The sequence below is a fragment of the Perognathus longimembris genome, chromosome 2 (genome assembly GCF_023159225.1).
Source record: "Perognathus longimembris pacificus isolate PPM17 chromosome 2, ASM2315922v1, whole genome shotgun sequence".
Lineage (NCBI taxonomy): Eukaryota > Metazoa > Chordata > Mammalia > Rodentia > Heteromyidae > Perognathus > Perognathus longimembris.
The window spans coordinates 125,078,614-125,099,064 of NC_063162.1; the positions used below are offsets into that span (position 1 = coordinate 125,078,614).

A 20,451-nucleotide genomic window follows, 5' to 3' on the forward strand; every position below is an offset into this window, starting at 1 on the left:
ATGTTAAAAAAGTATAAATAATATTCGATACTAAACAATCACAGTAAATTTTGTGCTAAATAAATTAATATAAAAGTTAATCACTTTTCTATATACTAGCAATGGATAAGTAAAATTTGAAATTAAAATCATAATATCCTTTATATTAGCAATCCTAAAATTCTTAGACATAAATCTCCTCAGCATTGTATATTTATGAGAGAAAAGTTACAAAACTTTGTGCAAAAATCAAACAATTGTATAAATAATTGCATAAGTAGATATTTAGTAGGTAACTGCATCAATTTGAAAGTTTATAGGGAAATGCAAAGACATCAGTATATATTCATATATAGAAATATATAATTTATATATTTGCATTATATAAATATATTCATAATTGAAATAGCCAACAAAATTGACAGGCTATTACCATTCTACTTTAAGACATAGCTCCAATAAGAGAATTCACATGTTAGACCAATGGAACAAAACAGAAATGCATACAGTCCACTAAAAAGTACTTTGCTTTTGATCTTTTGTTCAATATATTGGAAATGTTAAATGATATTTATGTGATGTTTGGGCATTGGTTGTTTGTTTTCCTCATCAAGGCATCATTTATGTAATGAATTATATGACTTTATTAGTTCTAATTAAAATAATTTATCAAAGCAAGATAAATATAGTTCTAAATGACAATAATTTTTTATTAAAGTTTTATTAGGTTGTATGGAAGGTTGAGGCAATATCTACTTCTTGAGCCTTTTTGAAACTTAAGATATCCTCCTGATTGTTTATTTCAAGAAATGTTGAGCAAAAGTAGATAAAATCAAGTATATTCCAGTCCTCATCTATTACAATACAAACATACTTTTGGTTGCTTCAAGAGAAATTTAGAGTAAAGTGGTGATTCAGAGAAGTGTATCATTTTTCTGCATGTTTCATAAACAAACATCATTTTCCCTTGCAAACTGCTATTATAGATGGTATATCCATGTGTTTTCTTTTGCTTATCACATCATTCTTGGGTGATATCTCTCAGCCAAACAGCCTGCTTTATTACATGTTTAATTTGTCCTTAAGCACCATCAATAGGGAGAATGTCTTCTTTAATTGGGCCTCCAGCAGACAGCAAACTTTTTACACAGCAGGTATCCTATAACTGCAATGATTCAAAGGAGAAAAGACCTTCTATACAGCATGAAATTAGATTTGAAGGCATTTTAGCTATTTTGTGTAAATAGAGCAGTGCATTTTTATACTATCCTGCCAGACAGAACCCTTACTTTTGCTCTGAGTACAGCCAAAGAGAACAAAATGCTACATATAGCTATCCTGACATTATGACTTTCTGTAAAGACTTTGTGCTCGTCTTCTGCCTTACCAATATTAATAACCTTATTGATAGAACTATAAGGTGTACTTTCCCTTAATAAATATTTTCTTTTTTTATTGAAAAGATGATGTACAGGGAGTTTACAGTGATATAATTAAGGTTATAAACACATTTCTTGTCATACCTGTAATCCCCTTCCTCATTTTTCTCCCACTTTCCCTCTCAACTCATCATCATTTTTTTAATGTTTTCAAATGATGGATATTATCATTCTAGTCTACAATGCTTATGAACTCTATGAATATTAACAATAAAGGAATTCCTTCCAAGTTGGGTGATATGCACATTTCTTTCTTTTTGCTTAGTGCAATCTGTTTTAAGGAACATTTTCTGCCATGCAATATGGCCATTTAATATTTCCAGTTTAATTCTAGAAAAAATATTGATAAATGCTAAGAAATGGATACATAGATAAATGCTAAGACATGGACAAACTACCAACAGCTACACAATCAACAAATGTCTTGGTCACTATAGATTCACAGGTTGTTAGTATACCTTCATTTATTTCAGCTCAATTTCTATGGCTGCATCTCCTTAATGGTTTGATAGGGATATGGTATTGTTTTGAAGCAATATTTGCTCTACTTTCTTAGATTCTAGTGCTATTAGTAAGGGAACAGGTAAATAAAATGACACTGAAATTTGCATAGGCTTCATTCTGTAGGCATAATGCTTATGTAATTTATCCAAATGTGGCCAGAAGTTAGTGGATGTAAGCCTTTATTGGTAATTGAAGCACTCTCAACAGTGTTTTTTTTTTTGTTTTTTTTTCCCATTGGCAATATGGGACTTTTTTTTTGTCTTTTTTTCCCTTATTTATTGTCAAAGGGATGTACAGAGAGGTTACAGTTTCATACTTTAGGCATTGGGTACATTTCTTGTACTATTTGTTACCTCCTCCCTCATTCTCCCCTCCCCCTCCCCCTTTCCCTCTCCCCCCTATGGGTTGTTCAGTTGGTTTACACCAAACAGTTTTTCAAGTATTGCTTTTCAACAGTGTTCTTTCACCACAGTAGTTTAGACAAAGGACAGAAGAGCAATTTGATAACCAGACTCTATAAGAAATCTGTTGGTTAGCTGTGTTTCATGTTTCAATGATTACATATGCATCATAGCTCTAGTTCCTATTTAGACATCACTAAAGGAAGACTGTAGTCAGAACTAACAAAACAAAAAGGATCTACTGTTTATAAGTACAAATCCACAATGAGTTTTTCAAGCTTTTAAAACAGTATTTGGGCCAGTCGTGACTCATGCCTGTGATCCTAGCTACTCAGGAGGCTGAAATCTGTGGATCATGGTTTAAAGCCAGCCCAGGCAGGAAAGTCTGTGAGACTCTTATCTCCAATTAACCACTAGAAAACTGGAAATGGCACTGTAGCTCAAGTGACAGAGTGCTAGCCTTGAGCTTAATAGCTCAGACACAGCACCGAGGTCCATAGTTCAAGCCCTACAACTGATAAAACAAAAAATAAAAAATGCAATTAAAAAAACAGTATTTGGTACTTGAATGAGTATATCTCCACGTAATTTTATTTAAAATTGCATGTTAAAATGAACATTGTGCTAAAATACTCATTTGTTTCACTACTTTCCTTTTTTTGAACAAATCATTGAATTTAATTTTGGACTGTGATTACCTAAGGATAATCTCTGTCTATTGGTGTAGGCTACTGTCAATTTTTACATTCTCATGCATGTTTAATTGAAAGTCTGTACTCATTGCCTACTATGTGCCCAAACAGTGATCTAGTTCATGGAAGTCACAGTGAGATTAAGTAGACAAACATGCCTCCCTTGTGGAGTTTCACATTGCTTTCATCTGCATTAAAGGACACACTAATATGAAATAAGCACACTGTAACTGTTGCAATTTTCAGTTTCAGTTTCAGTTTTAGTTTATTTCTCCTCTCGATTGAAAGAGTTTTACAAACGACAGTAGAGCAATACCTAATGCAAAAATAAATAAATGTACACCAAAACCACTTCTACATAGTGCTTCTATATCCCTTCTTCAATATGGGAAGGGATAGAGAAATTTATGGACTGTTTTATTAAAAAGTAACTAAAATCAGCTTCCATTGAACTTTGGGTCTATTGTTGTTTTGGTAATTATAGACACAAAGATCAATGGAACAGATTGGACAACCCAGAAATAAAAGCACACACTTACAGATATATGATATTTGATACTAGAGCCCAAAACATACAGTGGGAAAAACTGCCTTTTCAATAATTGATGTTGGGAAATCCAACTTATGCAGGAAAGTAAAAATGGATCCCAGTTTGTCACCATGCATTAGTATCTATTCAAAATGGATAAAAGACTTAAATGTCAGGAAACTTTGAAACTAAGAGAGAATAGGAGAAACATTAAAATTTATAGGTATAGGTACAAACTTCTTGAAAAGAATCCCAGGGGCACAACAGATAGGAGAGAAACAAATGGGACTACATCAAAATAAAAATTTCTGCACAGCTAAGGACATAATTACTACATTAGAATTATAGCCACCAAACTGGGAGAAGGCCTTTACCAGCAATATATCAGATGAATTCCTATTATCCAATATGTACAAAGGAGACCAATAAACTAATCCCTCCTAAACAATAAAACAATTACCAATGGGCTGCTAACTACTTTCTCTTATTTGGCAGATGTTAAGTAGCTTGTTTTGAAGTAATAATATAATTTGTTCTTACCACTATCCCACTACACTGCAGGAAAATAATGCTTAAAATAGTAGTGTAACTTTTATTTTTGAACAATGATGCATTATGACCCATTAATGATGGATTTTATTTATTTACACTCAAATTTTAATATATTATCCTAAATCATGAACTTAATTTGACACCTATTATATTGTTTTGAAATAGAATTGAAAAGACACTTGTTTGGGCCTTAAGCCCTATATGATGTAAATTTTCTTTTGTTTAGAAAACAATTATATAAGATGTGTCTTTTAAGAAGTGTCTTCCATTTGCTCATTCGAAGACAAAAAGATTAAAAAATAGTAACAAACACTTCCAAGTAACACATTAGTCAAGTAAATCTATTTTTTCTATTAATGAGTTGCTTTAAAAAACTTCACCTAATAATTGTTCACTCCACTTAATACAGCTCTTTAAAGAATACAGGTCAAATTGTCTAGGAATGTTTGAGTGACATAGTTCTGCTTCTGCCACAGCAAACTATAAATAAATATGTAACCTGATTTAAAAGCTAGAAGAAAGTATAAAAAAATTCTAAATATGAACTACATAGGAACTCTTTCGTGAAAGAAACTTTGTTTGCTTTCTTGGCTTTGATTGGATGCTGTGCCTCTGTCTGTCTCTCTGTCTATCATTTCTGTGTGTGTGTGTGTGTGTGTGTGTGTGTGTGTGTCTGTCTGTCTGTCTGTCTGTCTACCTATCATCTATCTATCTATCTATCTATCTATCTATCTATCTATCTATCTATCATCTATCTATCTCCATTCATCAGTGCCTCTCAGAATTATATATGGAAACATCTGCCTATCCCTGAGCAGAGCTGTGACTCAGTCCTAGAACCAAGAAGTGTGTCTGCAAGTGGGTAAATAAGAGAACTTTTGTTAGCGTCTGTGTCATTATATCTATTTTATTTCTCTATGATGATTTCATTTTTTAAAATGATGATAAAATCAAATATAGTCATTTGATTGTAATTATTTTGTTCACTGTGATGTGTTCTCTATGACATATTTTACTGTTTTAATTTTGGGGGTGAGTGGTACTGAGGTTTGAACTCACTTGAGTTTGATCTGCGTGCTTACTAGACTGATAATTTAATTTTGAAGGTAGGATCTCTCAGATTTGTCTGCCCAAGTTGTCCTCAAGAGGCATCCTGCAAATCTCAACTTCTGCAGAACCTAGAATTACAGGTGCAAGCATCATTGCCTGGCTTTCATTTTTTAAACAGTATTGAGGGTTAAATTCAGAACCTTATGCTTAGTAGTCAGTCACTCTTCCCACTTTGCTTTCACAATTAAAAAATATGGTTTTATGGCTTTTACCTAGTAGGAATTAGATCTTAATCCTCCTACTTTTGACTTCTAAATAGCTCAGATCACAGGTAACACCTTCACCATGTTGGTTGATGTAAGGTCTTGCTACATTTTTACCCAGGCAGGCCTCAAATTGTGATCTTGTTGATCTCAACCTCCCAAGTAGCTGGGATTAAATTTGTTAGCCACCATACCTAGCCATATTTTGTGTGTGTGCATGTGTGCTGGATCTAGGATTTGAGCTCATGGCTTGAGCATTGTCCCTGAGCTTTTTTGCTCAAGGTTAACACTCTACGACTTGAACCTAAGTTCCACATTTTTGGTGCTTCATTGGATCCCTTTTCAAAAACTGGTGCTGGTTTTGGTCCAGGTTCCTCAGACTTGACATTCCTGAATAACTAGTATAGTTAGACAATAAAGTTTATTTATGGCTTGGTACATTCTCAGTTTGTCTATGAAATATACCAATATTATGCTTTACTGAAAATTTATCATCTTGACTTACCCAAATTCATTAGTTCTATGCCTTATAATAAATGCTTCTTAGGTCTTGTTTTAGAAGTGATTTTATTGTTGTTGTTACTTCTAAATCTCAAAAACATTTTCTTAATTTCAATTAATTTTGAAAAGGTAAAAACACACCTGTTTATCTATAGTCCAACTCTATATTTTGTGTGGTAAGGAGCCATGCTTATTTTTTGTCATATTCTCAGGTGTTCTTTGTAATATGATAAGACAACACTATTTTTAACTTTGTGATGTTAGATATTGGAATATATGCAGTTTTCCAAATGCAGGCTAATTTATTTCTAAGTTATATGTATGAGTCCATACTGGGCTTTGCAGAATATTTTTATATTCTCAAGCATTGCTTAATGATAGGGATTCATCTGAGACACAAAGAGGTAATATCATAGAGTATACTTTCAAAGAGTAAGACAACCATGACATCAGTACTCCATATAATATCATGCTGTTGACTAAGTGTTATTCACTGTGTAATTTGTAGGCTTCTACTCTTTAGTCCTCACTTTTTAAAATTTACTAGAATATTATTAGACATAACATACTCTTAAAATAGGTTTGTGAACTTTCTTTAAAAATATAAAACTGATCTTTGAAAAAGATTGAAATCTATGAATATGGAAAATGAACAGTAATCCAATATGGACTTAAGTGAATAATTTTGACTTCTGTTTTTTTAATATATCTATTCCCTTTGGTAACATACAGAAGGCAGAAATTAATTATGAAAAGAAAGATTAACACAAGTAATGTAAAGAGTAGGGTTTGCTATTTTGTGACATTTTAGTATTAAAAGAAGTGTGAACAGATGCAATAGAAATGCTGAAATATAAGGAGTTTAAACTACTTCAACACTTACTACTTTAATTTACCTTAATAGTTGTGATTAACTAAAACAATGTTTTCTAATGATGATAGGTAGAATAGTACTCCATAAAGAAATCTATGTAGCACCGGCAATCAACAAAGAGCTTATTTGTGGGTCAAAATCTGCTTATTATCTTTGCGCACAAAGGCCTAAAATTTTTTTTAGACCTTCAGTACAAGCAACATATTTTAGTTTAAGAAAGGCATGAAGTGAATGTTTCCTTCTTTAATCAGAATTAAGAGACTACAAAAAGACAATGGTGGTTATGTAGGAAATTGGTGTGGAAAATATAAATTCAAATAAGCACTGAAATAACCCTTACATGATTATAAGGAGAATATGATTACTACCAATCTGTTAATTGTAGAAAGGCCTCCAAAGCTTATTGAGTATGGGTTGAAGTGGCAATTGAAATCAGTCATGTTTTCTGTTTAGAATCTGAAGACATAAATAATTTTATTCTAGAAATTATAAATTTTAATCACCAAAAGTTTAAACCTACCAAGTCTATGTAAGAGTAGTAAATGGAATCTGTATCTTTGAGAAACCCATCTTATGCTGCTTCACTGTTTTGTTTTTTTTCTTGAGCAAAGGATTAAAATTCATTAAAATTAAAATATATAAAAATTTTTTCTTACATATTTGAAGATCCACAAACTAAGGGGTGAACTATTTTTATTTGAAAACGATTTTTTTTGTCCGTCTATAAAGACTTTATTCTAATTGTGACGTATGTCAGACGTATGTTCAGAGCAGTGACAATAACTGTCTTTATTGGCAGGATTGCTCTAGTGTGATGCTGGGCTTGAATTTACTTACGACCCCATTTCAAGACTGACCTGAAAGTTGCGTGTAAGAGCTGGAAAAAAATAGGTAAGTGTTTTATTCAGTATTAATTCGCTTCTGCTTATTACACTTCTATTTGTTTTAGTCATGTTACTTTTGTTATTAAATATTTTGGTTGAATTTGTTCAAAGGTTTTTCAAAAAATATTCCAACAGACTTCAGAGACCATCTATGTCGGAATATTTGTTACTTGATGTAACATTTCAACCTATAGTGATATCTTGTTCTTTTAAACTTGGTCTTACATTTTCAAAATTAGCATAAATATATGTGAAATATCAATTTGATACTAATGTGTTTAAAAGAAAGTATTATGCAAATTAAAAAAACGCTACTTGGAGCATACTGATATTATTTTGTTGACCTCTTACCACAATCTGAGTATTTGGGAATTTTTTTTTAATGTAGCTGGTCGTAAGGGTTTGGGGAAAATCTTGAGAAATCTTGAGAAAATAATGAGGACAACTGATACTAGTAATGTTTTATTTTCTTTAGTGTTTGCTATTCTTTTAGTAACCTTTTTAAAACTAAGTCAGCGGTGTAGACAGTAAATCCCATTTTATATTTCTTTATTACCATGCCAACAAAAAAAATCTCAATAGCTAATGCTTATGTGAAATCAGTTTTTCAAACCTACTTTTGAAGTACAATATTATTCAAACAATGTATCAGAATCATACAAATCTCTATTGATATAATTAACAAACAAACCTAAAAGAATTAAGTATGAATGCTCTCTTTCAGAAACCATTACATCATTTCTTTCCCTAATCTTTACCCCAAAAGAGAGTAGAAACATGATTCCCTGCCTTCGTGAGAATTCTTTGTGAGTTCACCTCAGGATCCGTTCCTGACTCAATTTATACCCCTTTCTAAAACTTTCTTAAGACTGCTTTAGGAAGCGCTACAAAAAGGTACCCTAAGTCTCTTGAGAGATTTTTGTCAATGTGCTTTAAAAAATATTTCTTTACTGTCAAAGTGATGTTCGGGGAGGAGGTAACAAACAGTACAAGAAATGTATCCAATGCCTATCTTATGAAACTGTAACCTCTCTGTACATCAGTTTGACAAAAATAAATAAATAAATAAGTGACGTACAGAGGGGTTACAGTTTCATAAGTTAGGCAGTGCATACATTTCTTATCCAACTTGTTACCTCCTCCCTTATTTCCCCCCACCTTCCCTCTCCCCATTTCTATCTCCTCCATGAGTTGTTCACAGGTAGTTTACAGCGTATAGTTTTTTAAGTATTGCTGTTGCATTGGTTTGTCTTTTATCCTTGTCTCTCCATTTTGATGCTTTTATTATGGCTATTGATCAGTGTTGTACTTATTGTTATTTTGCTGTGTCATTTGTCAGATACACAAACAAATGATTTTATGTTTATCTAGCATTTAAGATTTTCAGATTCTTTGATAGAGAAGCTAACAGACAAATTTAAATGACTTGGGAGTAGCGATATAGCTTAGAAATTTACAGATATTAATAAAATAAGGGGGTTTTAGCATTTTTTTTATTTTTTATTTTTTGGCCAGTCCTGGGCCTTGGACTCAGGGCCTGAGCACCTTCCCTGGTTTCTTCCCGCTCAAGGCTAGCACTCTGCCACCTGAGCCACAGCGCCCCTTCTGGCCGTTTTCCATATATGTGGTGCTGGGGAATCAAACCGAAAGCTTCATGTGTAGGAGGCAAGCACTATTGCCACTAGGCCATATTCCCAGCCATATATTTTCTGATATGCAGATTTTTAGGAGGAAAATATGAGTGTGCTTTTTATAGATAAGTTACATTAATCCATTTCATATTTATAATACTTTTAGAGATTTTTTTAAATTGAGTAACATTGTATTTATTTGAACAAAATAAGGGAATTTTGAAATGTAATAAGTAAGAATTACCTGATGATCAATATCATGAAACTGTGAAATAAACTATTTTTAAAAGATAAGAATATTCTTCCCAGAAGGGAACTTAATTGTATTTCAACTTTCTTCTCAAAACTGTCTTTGGAATTTGCTAATTAGATTTTCTAGTTATGTGCTTATAGTGGCACATTATATTTTGCATTTTTAAATGAACAGTAACCACACATTGGCGTAAATAATGCATATGCATTACGACAAAGGTTCATCTTAATGGGAAAGTGCATTCTTAGAAGGCATCTTTTCTTAACTATTTATAGAATTGTGAACCCTGAGCTGGAGGTATTATAATAAGACCACAAGTTTGGAGTAGACCATGGGGTCAGCCTGATATGGATTTGCATACTATCTGTGAGCTTTCTTTGTAACCTCAAATAGCTTCCTTACAGTTTTGTACTCAGTGTTCAAATAGAAAATGGGGAACAGATCTGTTTGTTGGGTTATTAACCAGGGTAAAAATTTAGTACCTAATATATAGATGTTTTCAATAAATGTTTGTGTTCCTTCATTTCTTACTTCACATCTGTTTCCTCCATCTAAAAAGTGAATATTTATGGACTTTGAATATGGCCTAGCAGTAGAGTGCTTGCTTTGCATGCATGAAGCACTGGGTTTGATTCCTCAGTACCACATAATGAGAAAAAGGCTGAAAGTGGAGCTATGGCTCAAGAGGCAGAGTGCTAGCCTTGAGCAAAAATAATAAAATAAAATGAATATTTGATTGTATCTTCCTATTTTCCAATATTTATTTAGTTTTATGCCATTTAACCTACTGGAAGGGTTCAATATCCTGGTATATGTAATATTTCTAAAATTGGAAGTCAAATGTTGTTTTAGGCAACTTAAGACCAAGAGCATTTGTGTATATCTGTAAATGAGTAGTTAGGCTAGTGTAAGTATGCGTATGTCAATATTTCACATTCATGGTTATTTTCAAGGTTTCCTCTGCTTGAGTTTCAAATCCAAATAAAACACCAGTTTTTAGTAATTTCATTTGGTACATAAATTTTATTAATTCATTTATGGAAAATTGCTATAAATTTCAATAGCACTTATTATAGACTTTACATCATAAATGAAAGAATATTTTGTCTGTGTTTCAAATTGTTGAAGAGGAAATGGGCCACACAAGAAGCTGGTTTGGCTGCAAAAAAAAGGCAAAATCAGTAATTCAGATACTTGATTTACCAATGTTTCATGGCAAAGGATGTTGAGTGAGCAAGACTGCATAGGAGAGGCTTAAGAATGTCACTGGTTATAATGCAAGCTTGGAAATGAGATTGTCTGTTCTAAAACAATCCTACTATATGTCACACTTGGCCCATGTCCTCTCAGCTGTTAAGACTTGAAATGACTTAATGTGGAGAATATCAGTACCAATTTTAAAGAGGTTATTTGAAGACTTAATATGCTCACATTTTTTTTCAAAAAGTTACTATCATTTCCTATGTGGTCACTTTCAAAGATTGTAGCCCTTTCCAGGCCACCTGACAAATACTTTACCTTGGTATGCCATAGGTCTTCCAAGAAATGCTAAAATGAATTCTGTGGCTTACTTTGCTCTGAGTGCTCTAATAAAGAACTGGTCATAGATGATGAGGAACAGCAGACATTTATTTCTTCCAGGAATATAACTTGGACTTATAAGGTGCCACATATCACCATGTCCATTTCTAGTGAGGGTCCTCTTCTAATTTGCAAACTTCAAAATTAGTATTTGTTTTTTTTTTTATAGAGTTGGAAAGCAGAGAATTGTTTTCTCTTCTATGAGGTGATAGTTCCTTTCATCAGGCTCCAACCCCAAGATTTAATTACTTCCAAAGGTCCCATCACCTATTAACCTGTTGCCATCCCTTTGAGGGTTAGGATTTTAACATGAATTTCAAGATGCACTTTTCCGTCTATTGTATTAAGTAAATGTGCTCTCTTCATTTTGGGTAGTACACACATTTATTTCCTATTATTATGTATTAAATTACCATATATTAAAACATTTGAAACATTTTTCTTTCAAAGTTGCCACCAGTTAGGTACCATGCATGGCTTAGGTCAAGATCTGAATGTTCCAATCAAAATGATGGCCAGACTGCATGGAGATCTTACAGGGAGATCTGGGTCCTCTTCTAAATTCATAAAGTTTTGTGTTGTATTCACCTGAGCACCCTTAGGGTGTCATTCCATTTTCTTTCCAATTTTGCAATGGTTAAGGATAAAGTCACAGAACCTTCATTCTTAAGGGGTGGGAATTATGTAGGACATGAATGTGGAGGCTGCTCTACCATCTGTCTGCTACAACATATCAAATGCTAAGTTTATAATTAATATAATATAGCCAGGTCTGATAGATAACAGCTAGAATACTGGAACTGAGAATATAACATACGAGGATCAGAAGTTCAAGGACAAACTGGGTGACATAGGAATTTTGAGGCCAGCCTGGGCTATATAATAAGACATTCTCTTTAAAAATAGTAATTATGGCCAGTGATGTTGAGCATATCTTCATGTGCCTCTTGGCCATTTTCATTTCCTCTTCAGAGAAGTCTCTCTTTAAGTCTTTAGCCCAATTATTAATGTAGCAGTGTTTTTCTTTGAGAATTTGTTTTGGGGGAACTTAATTTTTAGAGTTCTACATACATTTTAGATATGTGTCCCTTGTGTTGTATGGCCATGAAGATCTTCTCCAAATTGGTGGCCTTGGAAAAAAATCATATTAAGTGAAGTGAACCAGACCCAAAGAAACATAGACTCTATGGTTGCCCTCATTGGTAATAATTAGTACATGTCTAGAATAGACCTAACAGAAGATCACAATAGCTCAATAGCTGTGTACATATGAACACATAAGATGACACTAAGGGAAATGAGCTCCAACTTATGGAAATAAGTGGTTTATCATTGTTGTTGGTATTTTCAACCTACTATGTGAAAGTGTGCCTTTTTCTTTTGCTTTCCTTTCCTATGGTTCTACCCCTGGTGTCACTGTAACTGATTCTAGTACCCTGGGTAATGTATATATGTTTGGCTAAATTAGGTAAGGGAAGGAGAACATCAAAATGATGAGACAGAGGGTAATACGCGAACCAACACAACAGCAACACTCTTGGGGGGGGGGGGTTGGGGTAGAGGGAAGGTGGAAGAAAAACAAGGGAGCAGGTAACTAGTTTGACAAGAAATTTACTCTCTACCTTATGTATGTAACTGCAACCCTTCTGTATGTCACCTTGACAACACAAAGTTAAATTCATGTAATATATTACTTTAAAATATATTATTGTGATCTTTAGTATGAAATAGGAATGTTATCACTAATTGAAAATGATATTGTCAGATAACTCCCAACAGACTATTTCCCATATATAAAATTATTCATTTGTTATTCCAATCTGACGAAACCCTTCAGACTATATACAACTTAGCCTGGTCTTATTCTCTCTGGATTCATACAGCAACCTCATATCAAACTTTTTTTTTGCCTTACCTCTTACCCTTATATATTATATCTTCTACATTCTTATGTTTCTTTTTCATGCTTAAATTTCTTCCTCTTCTACTTCAGGTTCTTATTGTTTTCTTCTTTTCTGTATCAGCCTATATAATAACAACAACCCACATCACACTTAATTTGTTTGTCATAGGTAAATGATATTGTCATTTCCACTGCTATGAGCAGAGACTAGGGGTGGCTATTATCTATTTGTCACTTATCTGTATGAAGTTATGTATATAGTAGTATCTTAAGTATTCATAATATACCTAAAATACCTTCTTTTGGTCTATCAGCCAGCATGTAGTTTGATAAACATATTTCAAAAAAAATCTTCAAAACTTTGCACTACATCATCAGCAATCTTCCATATTTGTTAGAATTTGTTGTAACTTACATACTGGAAAATAATTGCATTGTTAAGGGAGAGAGAGAGAGAGAGAGAGAGAGAGAGAGAGAGAGAGAGAGAGAGAGAGAGAGAGAGAGAGAGAGAGAGAATATCACTAGGTGCCAGAGGGTGAGCTCTGGTAGGCCACCACCAAGGAGTTCTCTGAGGATCCTCTTTTTTTCTTCTTCTTTATTGTCAAAGAAGTACAGAGCGGTTACAATTTCATATGTAAGGTAAGTACATATCTTACCCAACGTGTTACCTCCTCCCTCATTTTCCCTCCCCTCCCCTCCCCATTTCCCTCTTCCCCCTTGAGTTGTATGATTGGTTTATACCAAATAGTTTTTTAGGTATTGCTGTTGCAATGGTTTTTCTTTATCCTTTGTCTCTCAATTTTGGTATTTCCTTTCCCTTCCCTACTTCCCTAGTTCCAATACACATATATACAGTATTCAGAGTACTAAGATCAGTTACAGTGATAGCAGGGGTAAAACCATGGGAAGGGAATATGGGTAAAAAATGGTACGGTTTCACACGGCATGTTGAAAATAACTACTACAATGATATCTCTTTTCTTTTCCTTTCATATTTGCTCTGGTTGGTCTATTTGGCTAGTAGAATATGACATAAGTGATAGTGATGATAAGTATGTGTTTATTCACACACACACACACACACACAATCAAGGAATAAATCCAAAGGTGTAATTTTTCTAAACAATGTACTGTTTATCAAAATGAATAACAAGATATGGAAACATGTATTGGGGAGGTACATAAAAGGGGGGCCATGGATGGAGAGAAGAAGGATGAGCAAATGTATTCATTATATTCAAAGGAAATAATGTAAAAATTGAACTCTGTAGCTTGAGTGTAGAGATAGGAGGGGAAATAGGTGGGAGAACAATGGAATGCGTAACATTGATCAAGAAGTATTGTAATCATAATGGTGACCTACAGAACTGTGGTAAATTAATTTAAAAAATAATAGGCTTGTTCTCCAGAAAATCATATATTATATGAAAAATAGAAAAAAATGGAAGCTTGCTCATGTAAAAAAATAGAGTTCATGTTTATAATTTTAAATTTGTGGCTTGGAGCTATCCACTAGTAAAAATTTTGATACCATTATACAAAATAGCAAAATATGGATTTTAACTGGCCTGCTTTTCAATTCAAGTGAACATTAAGTACATTTTTAATGGTCTTATTTGCTGGGAAGAGCACCATTACAATAATCTGCTTTTTACAGCCCATATCAAATATGAACCAGCTCCACTTATGACAAAGTTTGTGCTTAGGGAGACATTTTCATGGCATCTAACAGTTCTTCCCACATTTCTTGGAATTAGTCTTTAATGGTATCATTTTCCAAAATGAGTTGTTGCTCAAACTTACTGATTGTTTCGTGGTTAAAATCTAATCCAGCAACTATATTTAAAATGACATGCAAGTGTGTAAGGAATGGACCGTGGAAATTAGTGATGTATTAATAATCATATGAAAATGCATACAAGAGAATCCTTGCAGCTTGGGGTAGTTTTAGTTTTTTTCTCTCTTGTATGTTATCCAAAGGGTGAATATGAAACTGAGTTTGGGGTTTTGTTACTGTTGGTAATTCAAGTCTTTTTTTATTGTCTGTTATAATAGTTTGAGGACTATTATATTAAATGTCATTGCAAAATAAAGTTGGAGTGTGAGGCATCCTTTTCAGTGTCAGCCTTATCATAGAGCTCTTAATGTGCTGAAACTGGCACCTGGTATGGTGCATCATGGCTCCTAGTTTTGCTGTCTCTGCCCTATTCATACTTTCTAGCAAGAACTCACTGCAAAGTAGGTCTAATATAGATTGATGCCTTTGCCTGAAGACTGTTGAAACTCATGTCTCAGAGTTGCTAATGTTCACTGAACCATTTTATTGAAGATAAACTAAATAAAATAGATTGCCATGTGAGAATTCTCTGAGATCAAATGGAATAATTTGACAGGTTTAAGCCCATGAAGAAGGCTAAGCATTGAAGAGAATTTTTTTCTTTAAAAAATTGCATTTATTTATTGACAGTGTAATGTACAGAGAGGTTACAGTTTCATATGTAAGGCAGTGAGTACATTTTGTTTCAAACTATAACCTTTTCCCTCATTTTTCTTCCACTCCCCCCCAAGTTGTACAATTGGTTTACAGCATATTGTTTTGTAAATATTGCTGTTGCATTGGTTCTCTTTTTACCCTTTGTCTCTCCATTTTAATGTTCCCCTTCCCTCCCTAGTTCCAATAAACATACATACAATACCTAGAGTACCAGAATCAGTTATAGTGACATCAGGGGAAAAAAGACAAAAGAAAATGACATAATTTTACATGGTACATTTACGTTCAATTTCTGACCTAAAATATCCATTTTTGTCAATGCAGTTATAAGTTAAGTGTTCACTAACATGTTACTGTATTGCATTGGAAGCAATGGGTTCTCAACAAAAGAACCAAGTGACAGAGAACTTTTGAGAACACAAGACTTTGATGAAGTGGTTTTTTTTTTGTGATACTCAAGTGAGATCAGTAGTCTCAAATTTACTAAGCAGTACAAATGAGTATATTTATCAAAGTGCACTGCAAGATCAGAAGGTTGGAATATAATAGGAAACTTTAACTCAGGTTGAAAGATAATCCTAACCTTGAGCCTTTAGTTATTAATCAAGAGATGTGTTAACAGGAGAACCACCTTTTCATTGAAAACACCTTGAAAGTTATCTTATACTAAAAGTTGTCATGTTTTCAAAGGATAATTAAAAAATATACACTTTGAACTGATTATTATCTGAAATAACTGGAGGCAAGAAAAGATAAGAATGTTAGCATTTTAAATCTGAGGAAGTCATAAGAGTGATGTATAATACCATGATACATATATATAGATATACATATATATGATTTATATATACACTTCAGATTGATACAGATAGTTCAAAGAAGAAATTCTTCTTATTATTATTATTAATTTTGCTATTTCTAGTATTATTACTAGAATACTCATTCCCTCTGTTCCAGTGCCTTCTCTTACCACATGCATATGTATAGACAGACAGGGTTTTTTTTTGTCACTGGATTTCAAAAGGAATATAGAAGAAATTTTTCTCATTAGAATATAATGGAGTTTGGATATATCTTAATGTTGTATAATTAATTAAAAAATTTGGCACAAATTTATGTTTCTTAGTATCCCAAATAAGGAATCAGTTTATAAAACCATGGGACAACAATCTGGCTAACTAGCATAACTAAACACTGGGAAGCAAAGAGATGTACAAGAGTGAGTGGTGAAGATTAAAAACACTATTTCCGGGGCTGGGGATATAGCCTAGTGGCAAGAGTGCCTGCCTCGGATACACGAGGCCCTAGGTTCGATTCCCCAGCACCACATATACAGAAAACGGCCAGAAGCGGCGCTGTGGCTCAAGTGGCAGAGTGCTAGCCTTGAGCGGGAAGAAGCCAGGGACAGTGCTCAGGCCCTGAGTCCAAGGCCCAGGACTGGCCAAAAAAAAAAAAAAAAAAAAAAAAAAAAACACTATTTCCGGGGCTGGGGATATAGCCTAGTGGCAAGAGTGCCTGCCTCGGATACACGAGGCCCTAGGTTCGATTCCCCAGCACCACATATGCAGAAAACGGCCAGAAGCGGCGCTGTGGCTCAAGTGGCAGAGTGCTAGCCTTGAGCGGGAAGAAGCCAGGGACAGTGCTCAGGCCCTGAGTCCAAGGCCCAGGACTGGCCAAAAAAAAAAAAAAAACCACTATTTCCATCACACGAATCTGTTTATTTAAGTGAAAATTACTGAATCACTAATTGTAATCAGTAGCTACTTGGGGGCAATGGAGTAATATAAAATTTTTACTTTCTTCTTCATTTCAGAATTTTCTATATGACTCAAAACTTTATAGAAAACTGTGGGGTCTTTTTTCAGAAATAATTTTAAAAAACACTCAGGTAGTAGTTATGACAATTCTCAACTGGTTGTAGTTCTCTACATAGAACATAATTTACTTATTATACAGTTAACTGAGTTTTCCATTGCTTACACATTCCTCATAATAAAGATACTATGAAGTCTTGCTTACATTTCTTCTTAAAATTGTAATACCTGCAGTGACAATGATGTGTAGCTCTCAAAGTGAAGAGCCTTCAGAAATTAGAAATTTCATCCACATACGGGATCTTTTTCCCCTTGATATGGGTACAGTTTCAAAAATAGTTAAATGTTAGGCACTGAATAGTTTATCTTTCAAATTGTCATTTATAAAGCATGGAAAACAGTCTTTCCTATTATGTAACATAATGTAAAATTAATCATAGGAAACAGCATACTAGGTCAAATGCTTCTTAACCCCGTGAGACACAAATCCACTTTTTTTTTAAAGCACCATTTTGGAGTTCTATGTTACTACAGTTAAAACAAATTATTAGGCTTAATTTTATATATATCATTTAAAAATCAATATATTAAATATTGTAATTTAGCGTCATGCATAAGTAACATGTTCTTTTAAAGAGATGGTATGATTGTTCCACTTGTTTAAAAAAACATGAATACAATAGCTAAAAGTAGGGGTATACATGAGTCATCATTTGTGCTACTTTTCAAAATGTTGAAAACTGGAAAAATTCTGAACAAAATAATTTTGTTTTTGTATGTAATGTCATTGATCCCTTAAAAATTCTTATATTTTAAAACCTAGAAAAATACTTCGCTCATTTTATAGATAAAATAAGGGTAGGTGTATGTAGAGGAGGTTTTTTTTTTATCATGAATGCTTGGAAAACTCTTGGTTATTATAAGGTATTATAAGATGATCCCAGAACACAAACCCTGTTGTAGTTATTAACATTGTCTCAGATTGTTGCTACCAAAAGCTCTGCTGTGAACTTCTGGTACTTTGCTCAGAAAACCAAATGGTCCCACTGAACAGCTATCATTTGGGTACTCAAACACAGGATTTCTTCTTGCCTCTCCTTGCATTTCCTTGTGAATTTGGATAAATCTGCTTATCTCTCTAAAGTTCAAATCTGTGGCATAATGTTAGATTAACTTAAATGAGCAAAACAGTATTTGCAATTAAATACTATATTCTCTCCTAAGTATAACATTTTTGTAATTCTAAAAAATTCACCTGATTCCTAATAGTGTAACATGAAGGAATCCTTTCAGAAGGTTTTAACTTTCTAACATGACTTTTTTACCTCAAAGGCTGGTCAACATCTTAGAAAATGAGATGCTTTCTACGTTATAGTTGCTACTTGAATAAATGTTGCTTTCTTGCTTTACATTTTAATAAAGTTATTGGTGGTAAAATGGCAGGCATATCAAATACACCAATATGAGCACTAGTGAAGCTACTAGGAGACCTCAACAAATAGATTACTCAACAAATTTTTAACTACTAGATTGTGATTATTGTCATGATTAGTTAATATTTATTGAATATTCTCTTGTGTGTAGTTCCATAATTTAAAAAATGAATTTAAATTTTCCTTAGGAATTCCCATGTTATAACAGTGGTTAGAGTGCATTCTTGTACCTATGCACATATGAGTCACTCAGAGAAATGACAATGCACACCTTTATAGTCACAGTGTTTGATGTGTAATGGTTTCAGAAATTTATAGAGATGTTCAGATGTTTCTTAATACAGTACAAACTAAGCATAAATCATCCAATTTTCACAAAACTTTAAAGAGGAGGTACTATCATTTATTTCACTTTATGATGAAGAAACAGAATTAGTAATTAATATGGAGAAAGATGGTATTTAAACTGAGACAGTCTGGTTCCATAAACTGCAACTCTAACCTAGGAATTCTTGTGGTGAACTCATAAGAAGCTAAAACTTTGTCTGGCTCTGTCTTGTTCAGCGAGGACAGAGTTCTGATGGTGTTTAGCTAGCATAATCTGGGAAAGGTAATAGGCTAGTAGTTCTTTGAAGTATCTGTGCTCTATGGGGAGAATGAAGAAAGAGATGTTCCTCCAGAACTAAAGAAGCAGTTTGCTAATATACCAGTATTGTACTAGGCTTCCCTTTTTGCTGACTCCTTGCCAGTATCTGTTGTTTGTTTTCTTGATGATGACCATTCTTATTGGTGAGGTGGAATCTAATTGTTGTTTAGATTTGCATTTCCTTTATGGCCAGAGATTTCTTCATTTCTTCATGTGCCTATTGGCCATTTTTACTTCTTCTGAGAAGACTTTAGGTCAATAGCCCACTGATTATTTTTTAAGTTCTCTTTATATTCTGGAGGTTAGGACATGGTCTGATATGTAGCTGGCAAAAATCTTCTCCCATTCTGTAACCTGTCATTACAGCTTGTTGGTTATGTCCTTTGCCATGTAGAAACTTTTTAGTTGGATGTGATCCTACTTATCAAGTCTTTCTTTGATTTGTTGTGCTTCTGCTGGTGGGAATGGAAACTTGTTCAAGCACTCTGGGAAGCAATGTGGAAGTTTCTCAAGAAATTGAACACAGGGGCTGGTGATATGGCCTAGTGTCAAGAATGCCTGCCTCTTATACATGAAGTCCTGGGTTCGATTCCCCAGCACCGGATGTGATCCTACTTATCAAGTCTTTCTTTGATTTGTTGTGCTTCTGCTGGTGGGAATGGAAACTTGTTTAAGCACTCTGGGAAGCAGTGTGGTGGTTTCTCAAGAAATTGAACACAGTGGCTGGGGATATGGCCTAATGGCAAGAATGCCTGCCTCTTATACATGAAGTCCTGGGTTCGATTCCCCAGCACCACATATATACAAAACAGCCAGAAGTGGCGCTGTGGCTCAAGTGGCAGAGTGCTAGCCTTGAGCAAAAAGAAGCCAGAGACAGCGCTCAGGCCCTGAGTCCCAAGCCCCAGGACTAGCAAAAAAAAAAAAAATTTTTTTTTTGAACACAAAACTCTCCTATTATTTTACATTGCATTCTTGGGCCTTTACAAAAAAAAAAAAAAAAAAAAGAAATACAAACCAGGATACAGTAA

At 33.8% G+C, this 20,451-nt stretch overlaps 1 protein-coding gene across 1 annotated transcript in view; it reads left to right on the forward strand.

Moving 5' to 3' along the window:
- Positions 1-20,451, forward strand: part of Foxp2 (forkhead box P2) — a 496,440-nt gene that overhangs the window by 147,169 nt on the left and 328,820 nt on the right. The window contains exon 3 of the mRNA XM_048340096.1: positions 7,584-7,675. The gene's annotated coding sequence lies outside the window, so the exon portion shown is untranslated. The remainder of the gene's footprint in view (positions 1-7,583; positions 7,676-20,451) is intronic.